The following is a 17,124-nucleotide window of genomic DNA, read 5'->3' as shown; positions in this document are numbered from 1 at the left end:
GCTAATTTCTAGGAACAGGATTTGTCAAAACACGAACGAAAATCTCCTAGAAAGGAGCTGGAGGGTTTTAGTAAGAACTGAAGGAATCAAACCCTCCTCAAGTTTTGGGACTGGACTTTAGCCCAGGATTGTCAGAAACCCACAATCCCCACAGCCAGATTTACAGCTGGTTTAGCAGCTTCCATTGTCAGCAGTCCACAAGGGCAGAGCAGCTTAATTAATACCAATCACTCTTTATAACAACGGTGAGCCTCGCCAAATCGATCCCAGGCTCGCACTGACCCAGGGCTCTGCTTAGCGCACGTACCAGGGACTCGTGGCATGTTGTGCGTGGGCAGACGTCAAAAGCATCCTTTCCAGATTTACTTGTGTCTGATCGCTCACCCGTGCAGTTTCCTACATAGGGCACTCGAGACACAGAAGCATAATCTCGGGGAAGGGCCACGCAGGGAACACAGGCAGGGAAAACAAGGAGAAGAACACAAGACTCACGGGCAGCAGCTCTAAGGAGCTGCCTGTCAAAAGGAGTGAGAAGAGCAGCATTGATTTCTGGATGCATCCGCAATGCCGAGCATAAACAGCAAGGCAGAGTAAAATCGCTGCCATGAGATAACAACAAATCAATGTCTCCAGGAATTTTATAGACAGGAAACTTTCTGCTTCCGAGATGCAAACTGAACTAGAAGGAGCATAATGTTATCAGCCACAAAAAAGGGACAAACTTCATTAGCCAGATGCAACGTGACGAGTTGCAGTGCAAAAACGGAGGCATTTGTGCAGACATGTCTTCAGGCCTTACCAAGACATCAGAGCTCCACAATGCAATGCTGAAAGCAGCACTGGCCAAAGGACTCGCAGGGGGAACCAAGCCACACCAGGCAGGAAAGTCTAGGAAGCCCTGCAAATCCTTCCCCAGCCGCTTCGGGCAGGCATTGGTTTCACTGAGTTTTGTGGTATTTTGTCGGTGTCTGTCGGTCATGGGCCTGCAGAGACCGAGTTGAAGCCCAAGTGCCTCCCTGAGCATCTTTCTGGGTGGACGTCGTGCATCTTGACCTTTTCAGGTCTGGCACGTTCCAGGTTTCCCCAGAGCATCCTTTTTCACCTGGCCCCACACAAGGCAAGCTTGGCCGCTTGCCACAACTCACCCGATGTTCAAAGGCCTGGTCGGGTCAGCAGAAGAGGCTGTAACCTTCCCACGGGACTGCCAGGAGCCCCCAGCGAAAGGCCACGGGGCTCGCGCAGGCTCACTGCCCCACGTTTGGGGTGCGCGGCCAGAAGAACCCCCGTGTGTCTGCGGGCGGCCGATCTGCACTGGCATCCCTGCACGTGTGCTGCCTGGCGCATGCCCCAGCAGGGACACGGCAGCGTGGGTTTCTCAGGGATGCAACGTGCACCTTAAAGTCAAATCTAGTCCTATATTTTAAACAAATGAATCCCTTTCCTGCCTTCTTCCCATCACTTCCAATCACTTGTGCTGCGAGCGCTGTGAACGCCTCAATTCCTCCTCACTCTTCATTCTTCCAATTTATTTTTTGCCTTCCTTCCAGCCTGGAAAATGGATTTCCGTCCATTTCATTGTCTCAGAAAGTGTCAGCACCGTGGTGCCAACAGAGACTTTTTAAATAAAGACAGCTATTTCCATTTGACTGAAGGAGAGCAACGCAGACTCAAAGCCATGTTTCTGTCTTGCCTCACGTTTGGGGAAGCTTCGCTTTACAAAAAGAAAAGCAATATTGAGTGAAATTGTCCTTGATTGTCTCTATTAATCCCTGGGAAGAATTAGCAGCAGCCTTATATTACACACATACATCCTCTGTAAGTAAAGATTTTAGGCTGTCTTATTCTCAGCTTTTAATAGAGACTTGACATGGTCTCTTTGGACACATCATCAGCACAGGCGGCAGAATTAGTGCCGTGCTTTGTCCAGACGTTCCTCAGGGGATAAATTACAGCCCCTGCAAGTAGTCAGGGGTTTGGAGTCAGCATTATGTAAATAAATGCTTATTTCTAGGACGATACCAACTGCTCTAAAGAAACTGCAGCTGAAACAAGAGAGTGAGTTCACGTTAAACAAACCTTGCTAATGAGTTAATTATCCTGACGAGTAGGACTGAGGTCTAACTCACCCATATGCTCTTTCCCTTCCACGGTCAGCCCAGTGTCAGCTGGTGCATGGATCCTGTCTCAGGGCAGAAGCCTCAAAACACCAGTGCGACACTGAAAGGAGGAGACAAAGAGGCATTAGAGGAGAAAAGACCCAGAGCAGGCTGGAGAAGGTGAAGAATACGGCAGGGCAGGCGGCTGTCCTGCCTCTGACCCTGTGTGGCTCAGCATCCCAATTCACACCTACAACTGGTGCAGACAATTTTGAGTCCCCATCCCCTGTCCAGCTCCTATGCACCGGGGAGACATTACAGATCTCATGCGCATCTTCCCTCGGTTCCCCTGCTTCCAAACTGAAGAGCAATTTCAGTGCAAAAAATGGGCGAGGACCTCACCTCTCAGAGGGAGAAACAAGCAAACGGGAGCAAGAAACAGCCACGTTTCCTCACCCCATGATGCAGGCAGTGCTGGGAGCCTGGAGCTAACCCAGGACCAGGGCCCACACTGCCCAGACCTTGTACCGACACGGGAGCAAGCCGCCCTTGCCCCGGAGAGGTCTCGTCAGAGCCTGATGAAATACCCTCACGCACCGCAGCGAGCAAGGGCAGGAGGAAGAAGCCCCCGGGGACACGCCGGGCGCAGGGCGCAGGAGAATGCCCCGATGCACGCCCGGCGCGGGGCTGACGCGGCCGGAGCAGCCGGGGCGAGGCTCGAACCGGCGGCCCAGCGGGCACCGGGCGGCTCCGCTCCGGCCCCGCGGCGCGGCGGGGTGCGGCGCAGCTTGGGTTGTACCGCCCCCTGCTGGCGGCGGCGCAGCCTGCAGCCGCGGCGGCTCCGCGGGGCAGGGACCCCCCCCACCCCGGGGGCAGGGACCCCCCCCCCCACCTCCTCCCCGGGGGCAGGGACCCCCCCCCCCCGCCTCCCCCCCAGCCTTGTGAACAACGCACCACCCGAAGATCAGGCAGGGCGTCGGGGAGCGGTGCCGGGCAGCGGCAGAGGAGTTTTGCTGAAGCCTGATGCCGTTTTGCTGCAGCGCTGGTGTTTGCTCTGTTGGAGCTGGGGCGGAAGGTAAAACGGTTGGGCACGTTACGCAGAAGGTTATTTCAAAGACACGCACGGGATAACGCTCTCCTAAAGCGACTCGCAGTAGGGTCGAACTGATTCCTGTGCACAAAAATGCAATATAGACAAAAAAGAGAGAGACCATTTAACTCCCCTTTAACTCGGAAAAACAGTTTGATGCATATCTGACACATTGCAAAGAACTAAGTATCAACCTAGAAAACAAATATAGCACGGTGGAGCGAGTCACACACCAGGCCCTAGTATTTCACACTATAGAGTGAAGTTAAGAAAAAAAAAAAATTTGGTTCAAGGCCAATTTCACTCACTCACACAGTGAAAACAAGGCTTTGTTAATGTCGGAACAGCACAGATTGAACCGTTAACAACATCCACTAACAAGCGCCGCAACCAGAGCTCCTTACATACACAATGGCAATACGCTCACCTACGCTGGCGCGCCAAAGGTACCCCGCCATCTGCGAGCGAGCGGCCCCACGGCACTGCGGGAAAGCACGGTACGGTACTCAGCTGCACGGCAGCAAAAAAGGTGTCATGGTTAAAAACTTGCTGCCGTCTAATTAAAACCTAAATAAGGTTCCACGGTTGCTTTTAGCATGCTATCATTTAGCAAGAGAGACCCTTTGTAAACATTTGGGGGCACAGATGCTTACAACCAGAATTTGTGCATGAAATTACCGCGCGCTCTGCTGAGACGCTTCAGCTGGATCACCACAGATAACGAAATGGCTGAACCACAGCACGCAGCCGTTAATACTGTCTCCGAAATGAAGAACTGGATTCTTCAAGGCATCGCCAGGCTCTGGCAATTTCCAGCAGCCTCTCCTGACTGCAGATGCTCAGACCATAAATAATCACTACACATTTTTGCTGCCACTGATATTTTATTGCCTGAGGCAACCACTCGCTGGTCTGCCTCCGAGATAAGGCCGGGCAAGCTTCAGAGACTTGGTGTACTTTGAGTGGAATCTTCTCAACATCAAAGTCCCAGTAGGGTTTTTAGTGAGACTTTAGAAACCAAGTTAAGGGTTTTTAATGTGCCATACACCAACTAGCATCAAAGCGACAGCCATCTGCGGGGAGCTGCTGTTTAACAAAGTCACCGATAGCATGGCAATAGAGCCGAACTAAGCAGCTTCATCACTAGTATTCTGAGAAACTTTTATGTACAGGAGATAAGCACTCTGGAGGTTTATTTGGAGCAGAGTGTCTGAATAAAAAAATGGACTTCCCTATTTGCCATATAAAATTACTCAGATGAAAATGAGGTCTTGTGATTCTTTGAGCTTGCGTCGTGCAGCTCAGAACAAATATTCTCATTAAATTATGATACTTCGCAGCCCTCACACATAGAATCAAGGTCATCTCTAGCAGTTAGCAAGAGCGCACTGCTCCCTGGTCTTTGCTATTTCAGGACACAATTCTTTTTTCCTTTTCAGCAGAAGTTATTGTTAAGCAGGGGCTATCTGGGCTGTCAGGAGAGGGAGCATGTTTAATGTGACCACAGGTATCAGCAATATTGCTGCACGGGAAACATAGCCGTGCTGTTCAGCCTCGGACTCTGGTAAGACCAGCGACTTGTAAATTGTTTTCTCCTGTTGTTCATTTCTTCCCAGGAACCACGAGCATCTTGTCACTCGCACCGAATTCTCCGCGCGCCTGCGACACCGCACCCTTCAGAACCGGCGGCGAAGAGGCTTGTGATCAAACACCCAGGACTTCAGGGTCACAGCGCTGCCTTCGCTAAATCACGCCAGCAGCGAGGGCAGCGCCTGTACCTCAGCTGCAACAAGGAGCATCTGTTTTGTCAGCCAAAATGCAATTCAGCACGGAGGAATCCAGGCGCTGCTGTTGCATTGTTAGCTTTATCGCTCCCAGCAACACAAGCTGCTTTTCTGGAAGCTGGAGCAACTATACGTTTTCCACCTGTTACCTCTATTTTATAGAGGATAATTAAGACAAGCAAGGGCAAATACATGCCACTGTGGCAGAGCAGGATACATGGTTCCCTTCTGCAGCGCTCCACACCCAAAATGAACATGAAATGCCGGCTGCCTCACACAGGTGATGGGACATTCCAAGACAACACACAGAAGACAAAACCACGGCAGTTGTCTGTCTTGCCTGCGATACGGTAACAGCTTCCGATCCGCACATCTCTCTCACTTGTTTTTGCCAAGCTGTGATGCAAGCAGGAGATAAGACATTTTGAGACTTCATTTGCTAAGGAGAAAAGCAGGGTCCTGATTAGATGCCTGTTCCTTGCCAAAGAAAACGCGCACCCAGTCCTACATTGCAACACTTTGTCTTCCGACCCCTTCACCTTTTTTTTCCCCTTTTTATATTTTAAAGTAAAAGCCTCTAGCACCTTTTCGGATCAGCAGGCAACATGCCCACAGATGCCATGGCCCCACTGCTGAATATTATGCTGATGACATTTGTGCAAAGCAGCAAGTCTAAATTCAAATGCTTTGGACAGCTTTTCCTAAACCATTCTGCTTGGAATAAGCAGCTATCTGCTGTAAGCCAAGAGCTGGGCAGAAGCAGGTTTCCCAGTGGCCACACAACCAAAAAATCAAACAAATATTATTAACTTAATGCCAGCCCTGGGTGCCTCCACTAGCTATCAAGGCCACCTTCGGCTTTACCAACACGCAGTGACTTGTAAAAGGCTGAGCTGAAACAGTATTTCATGGCTTGAATTGTTTCAAATCCCCAAGGAACAAGTGTCAGGACTTTCAATAGCTGTAGTGTTAATAATAAAACAGGGACCTCTTCCAGTATCAGAGCACCAACAGTAGTTATTTCTCTTTCAAAGCTTTGATTCCTAAAACCTTTCTTACATTCAGCTTGACATCAAAACACCCATCTCATTCACTCAGACTGTCACAGGAGAATTGTGTGCTACTATTAGAAATAGCCCTGAGGTGAATTAAGAGCAGCCTGTAATGATGTTCCACTACAGCAACTTTATTTCTACCAAACCAAATAAATGAGCAATATTTTATCTGATGTGCCTTGGCTCAGCAGAGAGCGGCAGCTGCTCCCCATATGATTTATTGAATGGATGCTTTCTAAATAGCCGAAGTTGGGCTCTGAAGCCAGTCACAAAATCTCCTATTCATAACAGCCCAGCGCAGAGATAGGGAGAGAGAAATTCAGATTCTGGATAGTGGCAAGTTTGGGCATGAACCGTTTCATTTGCGATTTTTTCCCCTATAAACACCACCACACATGCAAGAAGCTGTATAACAAAACCTATAAATATTGATGCTCAACAGCTGGCAGCAAGGATACAGGGCACAAACAAGCCTCTTGTTATCCAAATGCAGAAGCAATCCAGTCCCTTTCAGTCCAGCAAGTCACGGGAACGCTGGGTGTTGGAAGGCACGCCGAGTAAGGAGAGGGCGGAGGGTGGCAAGGAAAGATGGACCCCGCTACATTTTTGGAAGTGGTACGGACAGCACCTCCCAGCACCACAGCCGCACTGGGGTACAATACCGTCACACACCCGGTACGCTGGGTTGCTGCACCAGTTGCCCCAGAACAGCCAGCCCCTGGCACTGTGGTGAGATAAGCAGAGGCACAAGTAAAATAAAGAAAAAGAGATCACATAAGCACAAGACCTCCAGCAAACAGGACTGTGGCATAAGCAGCTAAAGCAGGGATTTTTGGCTTTTGGAGAACTGGCAGGAGGAAATGTATTTTCACATTGGCGATTCAAATATGGGATATTCTGCCAAAGGACATCTCCGAAGCCAAGAAGTTAATTAGATTCAAAAGAGGTCTGGACATTTACACAGACACCGAGGACACAGGGAAGCATCGCAGCGACCAGTAACACATTTCAAGGATATTTTACTTCCGCGGGCTCCAACTCCTGCTCCCAGAGCCTCTGAGACCGAAACTGCGAGGGGAGGCAGAGGGGTGGTTTCCCATGCGCTGCGAAGTGCTGGTACCTCCCTCTGACGGGCCTGAAAGCAATAGCTGTCAGCCAGAAGTGACAGTCCCAAATGGACAGAGATGATCCGTTCGGGGTATTTTAATTATTTTAATGCCAAAGCAAAGGGAAAAGCTGACGAGGGCAGAGCAAAATCCTGACAAGGCAGCAAGTGCCCGGCGTACGCAGCACTGGGATTCCTGCCCCGAGACATGAAAAACGCCCAAATATTTATAGCCCGAGGAATGCCAAGCGCCTGGTTCCGTGCACTGGCTGAACGTTTGCTCCAGGAGTGGAAACGCCGTCCCTGAGCTGCTGGGGATAAGGGAGCAAGGGGCCCGTCGGACTGCGCTGAGGAGACACCGGCTCCAAGAATTACCATCTGTGGAACCGCTGATTAAACACAACCAGGCTGGGAGGAAAGCTCAAAAGGCATTCTTTTGTTGGCTTGTAGTTAGCATGTTAGTCCTGTCTAATGAAACGTCAGGGAAGCCTTAAGGAAAAAATAGCTTCAAACATTCACAAAATGCTCACAAAGGCTTGTCCTGATGCCAGTTCCAGTCCCTCTGTGCAGATTCCCAAACCAAAGAAACCTTTGATGCCAGCGGGGCACACGTTCACCACAATATTTCACTTCATGGCTATTAAAAAAAAAAAAATTATTTCTCTGATACTTTGCCCTCGACTAACATGCACTTAAAGAAATAAATAACCACCTGGCCTTGCCACTGAAGAGTGGCACAAACATTTCCACAAGCAGATTATTGACCAGAAGTACAGACGCCAAGTTATAAACAGGTTAGTAACTCAATAAAACAGTAAAGCATTTCAAAACAGACCATACAAACCTCATTTTACCTGCCCTCCCACAAAGGCAGTCAAATATCTATTTATGAGATTATAACTACCTATTTTCTATGCCATTCAACAAAAATAAGAATCAAGATAAAAAGAGGGCATATTTTAGCTGTAAAGGATTTATTCATTCAATTTACATTTGAATCAATTATCCAGGCAAAGCTCAAACACTGCCAACATGATTTAGGCGACTGAACACACATCATAAATAGTAGAGCATTCAAGTCGTATAATCCGTATCTGCAATTTCTGGATAGCTTCATGAGCAGGAAGAATATCCTGACTCGCAGCGTGCCTTTATTTCTGAGTAGCAGTGTGCTTTGCTGTAGTTCGGAACAGAGCCTCTGAAACCTCTCATTCAAAGAAAACCCTCAGTTTTACACGCGGCCCAGTGGATAGGGATACACTCCTGGAAGGCTGGGCCAAGCACGCCAGCTAGGACCAGCGCTGAGCACGAGCTGGAGAGCCACACGAGAGCAGGGCAGGGACCGACCGGGCTGAGCTGGAAGCTTGCCTTCCCATGGAGCAAGCCACGAAGCCAGCCTTGCTGATCGCTCCTGGAGCGGGCTCAGACTGGGAGAGCCCCTTGCCCGTGCTGTGCTCAGAGGAAGCGGCAAACGGCACGGCTGCCTCTTGCAGGTTTTGACAAGGATGGATGTGACCTGCAGCAACTTTGTCGGCGATGCTTGGCAGCAGCAAGGACGCTGGTTGAAGCACTCGCTGCCTTCCCCCTTGCTCGCTCCCCGCACCTACAGCCGGGCTGCGCGAGGTCTCGCCCGGGCACTCGGTGATCAGACCTGCGGGCAGCAGCTTCGTATCACCGAGCTCCTGTTTGCAGGAAAGTTACAGACCGGCCTCTTGGAAGGACCTACTCTGGGTTTGTAGAAAGTTGATCTTGTCTACTTTGTGAAAGATGGTTTTGCAGCTATTACCTGTCCACAGAAAAGGCAGAGAGGAGCAGAGGCCACCACTAGCCCTGCAATATCACCTGCTGCCCAGGCAGATTTCCCAGCAGCCTGCCATCGTGTTTTGACACACGTTTGTTGGGCTTGATCTCACGCCCAGGAAAGGCTGACCGCAGCCAGCTCGCAGGGGTATCTGTGCGGCTCTGCTGCGTGAAGGGGTGGGAGGAAACCCTTCCGCTGCCCGGCACTGCATCTGCTGCTCTGGCTCCTCTGCACGCTCTGTTTCTGGTGGTCTGCATGCCGAGGTGCAGCTGCTCACTTCCTCCCTGGAGAATAACAAATTGCTGTTATGGGGAAAAAGATCACAAGGAAGGTGCTGGCAAAGTACAGCCATTTATGCAGAGCAACCAAAAGAAGGCAGGAGCAGTAGTCTATGTCCCAAGCTTTCCCTGGAAGCACATAACCAAGTACGACACCGGTTTGGAAAGCAGCACTTCCAGCAGAATGCATTTTCAACAAGGAGACTGCTTGTTTAGATCCTCTGTACTTCCTTAGCTGTCACTCAAAAGCAGATGCAGGAGTTTTTCCCACCATTAAAATAAAGTAATCAAAGTTTTAGAATAAAGAATTACGTCAATTAAAATATCTTCAGCTCATGATGGTCTTTCTCTTCACTGTTCAGTGTCAGAGACACAACAGCAAGCAACTCATCCCGTACCTCAAGATTTCCTTTTTCTTGCAGTAGTTATGGCACACAATACATCTCTAGGAGAACAACAGATGAATAAAAGCTCAACTAATTTCACAACCAAAGAGCGAATCCTCTCTTCTGCTAAGTTTCTCTCTAGTAGAACATATCTACTCTGCAATAGAGTTTAGCCTTGTACCAATGCACGAAGAGAGAGAGAGAATTATGAAGCTATGAATCCCATTAGCATCAAAATGCAGCTACGGAGACAAGGGGATTTTACAGAGATAAGATGTTTTTTGAAAGAGTACTAGGAGGAGGAAAAATTTCTTTTACAAAGCACACGTTTTTCATAGACCTGGAATCCACAGCACATTATAAAGCTGAATTTGTTGCTGTTGTTTTTACTTTACAGCATTAATCACTAGAGGCTTGCTTAGGTGGGTGGGAAAAATCCTTTCTCCATTGTATTAACTTCATATAATTTAAGAAGCCTTTCAAGACCCAGATAAATGCAAGTAAACACTCCTGAGCCTATCTGGTCCTGCGCTAGCCTGGACACAGGCTGCACAGCCGGACCTGCCTTCTGCAGACGTACCCGCACTGCCGCTCCAGAAGGCGGAAAGCCCCTAAATCACGGCAGCTCCGGCACCCAGCGTCTGATTTAAAGCCCTTAGGAAAGGAGCATTTCCAGAACACTGTTTCCAGTATTGCAGGGGCACGATTCTGTTCACTCCTACGTCCTTGCACAAGTGGCAGAACTCACAGGCGGAGCAAACGCACCGAGCAGAGAGGCACAGACAGAAGGGACCGGCGCACGCGGCAGCGGGGACAGGCGTCCGTTAAGCCACGGCCCGGCTGCAATGCACAGGACATGTTTCCGAGGACAGTGACAGCCTGTTCGTAAATCCTGCTGGCAGCAAGCATAACGGGCCAACTGGTGTTCAGGGACAGGAGATGCCTCCTCAGAGGTGTTTGGTTCTGTGCAGCTTCTGCTGGACATGATATTTTTAAAAAACATGGTGTTAAGAAAAGCCACTACACACGGAGATACTGCGGGGAAGGGGGAGAGGAGGCTCACCCTGTATCCCAGAGCGTTACCTGTGCAGGAGGCAGTGAACGTCTTTGCCTGCAGTCCTGGGATCCTTGGTGTTGGGATTTGTCCGACTTTGACATATGCTGAATCAACAAAGATCTCAACACCCTTGGCCTGCCCAGTCTCCCCATTAAGGTTTGACTAGAACCAGGATGGGGGACAAAGGGAAATACCAGAAAGGTTCAGTGCAGATATTTAACAAATTTCTTTTGTATTTGCAAAAGCTTACGTGCATTTACAATACAGGAATATTACTCCAGTGACAACGCGCTGCCTTTACTCAATTCTTAGTAAAATTATCTTATTACAATGTGAAGGAACAGATGGATTTGGTGCATGCATCTGGAGATAAACAAACCTAAGTCAGGTGTATGCAGAAACATGCATCAGGGCTTTTGAATTTTACTGTTCAGCCCCCCAGACAACCACATCTTCGTACAATATATATGTACACATTGCTTTAGCACATAAACAGTGCAGTCTAAGAACCAAACCAATGGTTGTGTGTATGCAAGACTCCTAATACCCAGGTTGCCTTTTAAGAATTAAACACATGTAGAATATGCAATTGCTCCAGCAAAGAACAGACACTTGAACTGCTCCAAAAGGGAAAAACAAACAAACATACGAAACCAAACAAAAAACCCCACCAAAACCCTTCTTGGCTTGTATAATTTGGATTTTGACTAATGAGAAATCAGGGAAGAAAACATCCCTGTGGACTTCCAGTTGCTTTCCAGAACAAAAGCTCCCAAGGGGTCTTGAAGAAGGTTGATCTGAAAAACAAAAGATGTCCTCATAAGACGGTCAGAAGAACGCACTGCTGAAACCCTACCCCACGTCACCCAGCGGGAAGCGGATTTCTGCTCGAAAGGCTTTGCACATCGTTGCCGCGTTAGCAGGAGCCCGCGTGAAAGCCGTTTTGGCATCGCGTGGCATTGTCACGGGTTTGTCCCCCACTCCTGCCCCCAGCCTGCTGCTGGGCCGTTCACTACCGCTCCGTAAGCTGCTCGCACACAGCTTCTCGCAGAAACTATCATGAAAACTGCTGTGAAACTTCAGCCCTACAAATGACGCTCAGCTCGCACTTACCTCTAGAGGTATTTCAATGGAGCACTTGCGCACTTTGGGTGGCTTGAGCACGTATGATTTCCCCTTTCTCAAACGCAATTACAGCTGCACAGAAACAGAAAAAGATTTATGGACGAAACACCAGTAGAATCGATATATCAGATCAGATGGAAGACCATGATTTTGAGCTGCTGCTGAACTATATTAAACCACCTAAATTAACTTAATGAGGTGTCACAACAAGTCTGCTAGATATATATGAGATATTTGTTTTTAAAAAAACTCAGTCTAGTTTAAAAAAGCAAGCTCAGCTCCCAATCAACATAGCTCCTCCAATAAACTTTTTAAAAGCGCATATACCTTGAGATACAGGCCATCCCTGCAGAAGTTTTCTTATCTATACATAAATTTATATTTAGATAACAGGGATGTCACTATTCAGCAATTCAGAGACAAAAAACAAATCAGACATATCAGTCAAAAACTGATTCAAGAGAAAATAGGGAGACAATTTAGGATGCAAGCTCACCTTTACATGCCTACACTTCCTATAAGCCCTCAGTACAGCTGCAATTAGCTCTTCACAGATCTGGATGGAAGCAGCCGCATCAGAAGACACTGAACTTTTCTTTATACATATATATGTATTTTATATATATGTATATATAAAGAATTTTGTCCATCCCTGCCCTTCTTTCTCTTTTCCGTCAGTTTTTCACTTCCCACACATTTAGGGCAGCGTTTAGAGTAGCTGTTCTGAACACTTAGCAAGCGCTCCCACGGTGCGCCCTGTCCTGAAGCCGGTGACAGATCGGTGTGCGTGCAGGGGGAACAGGCACGCTGCCTTCGGGGTGCCACAGTGTCACAGCCCGCTACGAACACCCGGACAGAAGGGGAACGCACCAGGGCATCTCCCCACCAGCGTTATCAGCTGCACAAAGAAACTGAAAAGGAGCATCACTTACAATTTATATGGTGCAGCAACCTCCTATGCCCGATGGAAAAGCAGCTTGAAAGTGTATTTTAGGTGTCTGAAACACATGGGAATGTTATTCCATTCCAGGCTCAGAGATTTAAGCTTAAGTCAAGGAAAAAAAAAAACCAAAACAAAACCTAGGCCTGGTTTGTTTTCCCTTTTAGTGGTGGCAGAATCTCACCCGTGCTGTCCCACATTGTTTCAGGGATGTTGTTATTCATTAGCACTGCAGGATTGAGCAGAGGTCTCCTCCTCCTCCTCTAGAGATGGGGCACAGAAGGATAACGCACGCTGCTCAGAAGAGTTTAAGGCGTAACAAAACCACAGCTCGCTCTGCTCCCAGCACAGACCCGTTTGCTGCAGCCCTGGAGAGGCGGCATGCTCACGGTCAGGAAGATAAACCAAGGTTCTGCCCCGCTTTGGCAGTGCGGGTTTGCAGAAGGGGTCTCACGAAGCACGAGCTCCATGTCTGCACCTGGAGGAGCGAGTGAGAAAAATTCCTTCTTTTCCTCATGGCTCTAGGGAACATAATCAGAAATGAGCTGTACCTCGTTTTTTAACTCAAACAGCATGTTGTTTCTTAATGTGGCTTCCACACTTGCATCAATATCGCTGCAGACAAAATGAAACTATTACGAAACAAAACAAACCATTATCAGACAACAGCAATTGAGAGAAATAAGAGAGCTGATCATCAGGAGATGATTTGAACCCAATTTAATGTTTTTAAAGTGCTGCCTCCAGGCTGCTCCCGCCTCAGGAGAGGGCAGCCTTAGCAAGCAGATGAACTCTGCTCCTCTCCTGTGACCAGGGAGCAAGCAAACCACAGCAGGCTTCCTCACGCCGGTTCAAAAGGCTCCTCGCCGTGAGCCTGCCATGGCAAGGCCTGGACCCAGGGAGACCGCGGGTGGCAAGCCCTGCCAGCCAGCCTGGGCTCAGCACCGCCAGCGTGCCTTCCTCCCAGGTCCCCGGAGATCCCAGATCCCAGCCTTCGCATCTGGGTCGCACAGCTCATGCAACGTGGTGCCATTAACCCTATCCCAGCCAAAACCAGCACAGGTGGGAACTCCGTATTCACCGGAATAAGAGCTTTTTCCCCTTCTCCAGGGGCAGAGCCGAAGCCTCTTAGCAAAATACATGGCTGTAAGTTAGTCTACAATATAAAATGGTTCACGCCCAATGGAAGGCTGTGGAGAAGCAAACAGTAGGACAGTGTCGTGGTGAGCTGGCATCTGTGCAAGTCACTGCCTGGGCACAGAGGCAGAGGTGAACCCGCCAAGAAGAATTTAAAATCAAAATATTCTCGGTGGGTGACACTGTGATATGCAGAGACACGGAGGAAACCTTTCTCCGGGCACTTGAACAAATAGCTATTCTGTCAGAAATAAATCCAAAACAAAGGTGGCAGATAGAAAATAAGAGCTGTTGACAGGCCTCAGCACAGGGCTCCGGCCCACACAGACTTTTCTGCGTGTGAAAAATCAGCAGCGCTCACTTCGGGCTTATTTTGACATCTATCAGACTCGCATCGCGTGCGCAGTCCCCGACACCGACCACGCTGTTATCCGGCGAGCGGTCTGCCCGCAGGACCAGCACGCTGCGGTTCAACCCGACAGCGACCACGCCAGGGACGAGGGCATTTCCACTGCAGAGGCAAAGCCACACTGAGTATCTACCGTGCACCAGCACAGCTCCCGAGAGCTGCTCTCTGTAGGAAAAGGCAGGATTAAAACCGGCTTCCCTCAAGAGCTACCACCATTGCTGCCCTTCCCGGAGCCCGCTCTCTGCACAGCCCGGCAGAGGAGCCTCCGTTTCCAATAAGCACTGCTCAGCACGAGTGGATGGATACACTGACATTTCTGCAGGGGAAGATGCATACTTTTCAGGTGACTGCTATATCCCAAAGCTCTCAATCTGCTCCGAAAACCATTCAACCCCAATACGCTATGGCTACTCTTGACCAGAACAGGCAGCACCTTAGCTGGCATCTCAGTGCCCCTTCACTAGGGCACAGACAGCAGGAGCTGGGGAGCTGCTGAGAGACTGACACAAACCTGTATGGTGATGACAGCATCCAGTCTCCTTGGGAAACCTTCTTGGGTCTTCATCATCCACCATTTTTTGGGACTCTGCACATATTTTAACAAGAAGGGATCTAGGTATTGTGTTTCATTTCTGCAAAGGTTCTTGATAAAAAATTTCATTTCTTCTCCCTCCTCTTGCCCTTGCAGAAGCCTTCATTATACTTTTCTTATGCTGCTGAAAGAAATGCAAACGCCACAAGAGCCTTCACAGCCAAAACTCACCAAGTACCAAAGATACTGAGAAGAGCAGAAAAAACCCACCTTGACCCCAACTCCAAGGACACACTTGGCCTTGACTGGAAGAATTGCAACATTCATGATGTACAAACTGTGAAACGAGACAAGAAAACATGAGCAAAGGTATTTAGTCTCAGAGCATCCAGCAAAGCAGCTCCTGCAGGGCCCTTTATTTGCTTTTAAAACATCAACAACAATACAACAAAAAACAACACCAATGCAAACCGCACACAGTTAAAGATGCAGAATAGCAGAAGGAACTGTCCCTCAACAGCCCTGGCAGGAAGCGAAATGCAGAGAGAGGATGGAGAGAAATGAGGCTGGCTTTTGCAAGGCAAGTGTCCAAGGCTGCATCTTTTCTTGCCAAACAACAGACACATTTATTCAATGAAATGTTTTTTTTGGTTTTATTTTGCCTTGTCATTTCTCTCCAGATAATCCCTTGTGAATGGGGTCTCGGCTTCAAGTTGTTTGCAAAAGCCTCTCCCCCAATTAGGTTGTGGATCCTGTAGGCAGGCTGTAACGGAGGTACTCAACACGCCTTTACTTAGCACGCAAGTTCCTCCTGCAGCCACCAGTTTTGCCATGATGCACACAGCGCTCACTGCAGAGACACCTTCATCTGCAGCTGGGCCTCGAGACACTGTCAGAAGACAAAGAATCATGCAGAAGCCTTCATGCCGTTTGCCACTCACCCTTTGATAGCTACTGAATCCACCTGTAATTCCAGGAATGTGCATTTGTTCATTTCAGACTCAAAAAGGCTATTCATTGAGTCTTCACAAGCTGTAAAGAAAGGCACTGCCATCAGGATTAATGCTCTGGATGCTGACCTGTAACTATGGAAGAGCATCTAAGCCGTCATTTTCTCACTTCTCTTACGGGAGGTAACACTCAAAGGAAGCATGGTGCAGGCTCTGTGTTTTCAGTCAGCTGAAGCTGCACACAACAGAAGTCAGATATCCGGATGCGTGCAGGTGCACCCAAGGAAGCAAAGAGCTTGCTCGGTTTATTATGGGCAGGGGGAGGCATTTGTGGTTTTAATTCAAGTGGATTGCAGCTCAAAACAAGCTGATGCTGTGGGATAGATGGAAAAACTGAGTCCTGCAAAATTCAGTCGGGCTGAGGAGGAAGGGGTCTACAAAACAAGATGGGCTTAGTTTCCTAAAAGAGGTGACATTTCAAATAACTGGGAACATTAATAGGACATATAAACAAACAGAGCAGTGAGGAAACGGACACGGAGAAATGCTTATACAATGTGCAGAATGGCTGGGATAAAACTGGAGAGGTTTTACTCACCCTTCTCTTATGCTTCTTGAGACATGATGGTGCTTTCTGCATTTGAACCTTGCAGCGACATCAGAGAGACTCAAACCTTCATCGTCTTCAGTCTTAATAACCTGCCAGTCACGCTCCCATCAGTACAACAAAGAGAATTCTCCCTTTGCTGCCTTTCTCACTAATAATTCGGACAGGACAGGCATACCCAACAATTCAGATAAGTGAGTAGAAAACCCTACAAATATTTAAGATTTTATAACTTCTCTTTTCACTTTTTCTCTAGAATAATCCACCCAACATCAGTGATTTCAGGGTCTGAAATAGTTTGCAAGGCGATTCTGAGTTGCTATTCGAAGCATACTTTTAAGTAATGTGAATCTCTCTTTTTACTGAACACACTCTGGCCTGGGCAGGGAACGCTCCCTCACGCAGGGTGGAAGGCAGAGGTCCTCCCCCCAGACAACTGCTACAAAATCCAGCCCCGGCAATAGCTATTCGCATGGCAGCCATCCGACAAACCGCGCTGGGTGTGCCTCGGCAAACCCAATCCGCAAAGCTCGTCTGTGCAAGTGTTTCATTGTGTGCCGTTACGACTCTCAATTCCCCAAATCACGAAGCAAAGATCATTTTGTACAAAACATTCATAATAAATACAGCTAACATTAAAAAATAATAAGGACCTTGCCCTGTTGCTTTACTCTTACCTCTAATGATGAGAAAAACGTGCTTAGTTCTGAGAAGCGGAGTGACGAGATCCGGATACCAAATAGCCCCACAGCGCAAAAAGCTTAGGAATACA

Source organism: Gymnogyps californianus, chromosome 17, assembly GCF_018139145.2.
Source record: "Gymnogyps californianus isolate 813 chromosome 17, ASM1813914v2, whole genome shotgun sequence".
NCBI lineage: Eukaryota > Metazoa > Chordata > Aves > Accipitriformes > Cathartidae > Gymnogyps > Gymnogyps californianus.
This window is presented reverse-complemented; position numbering follows the sequence as displayed.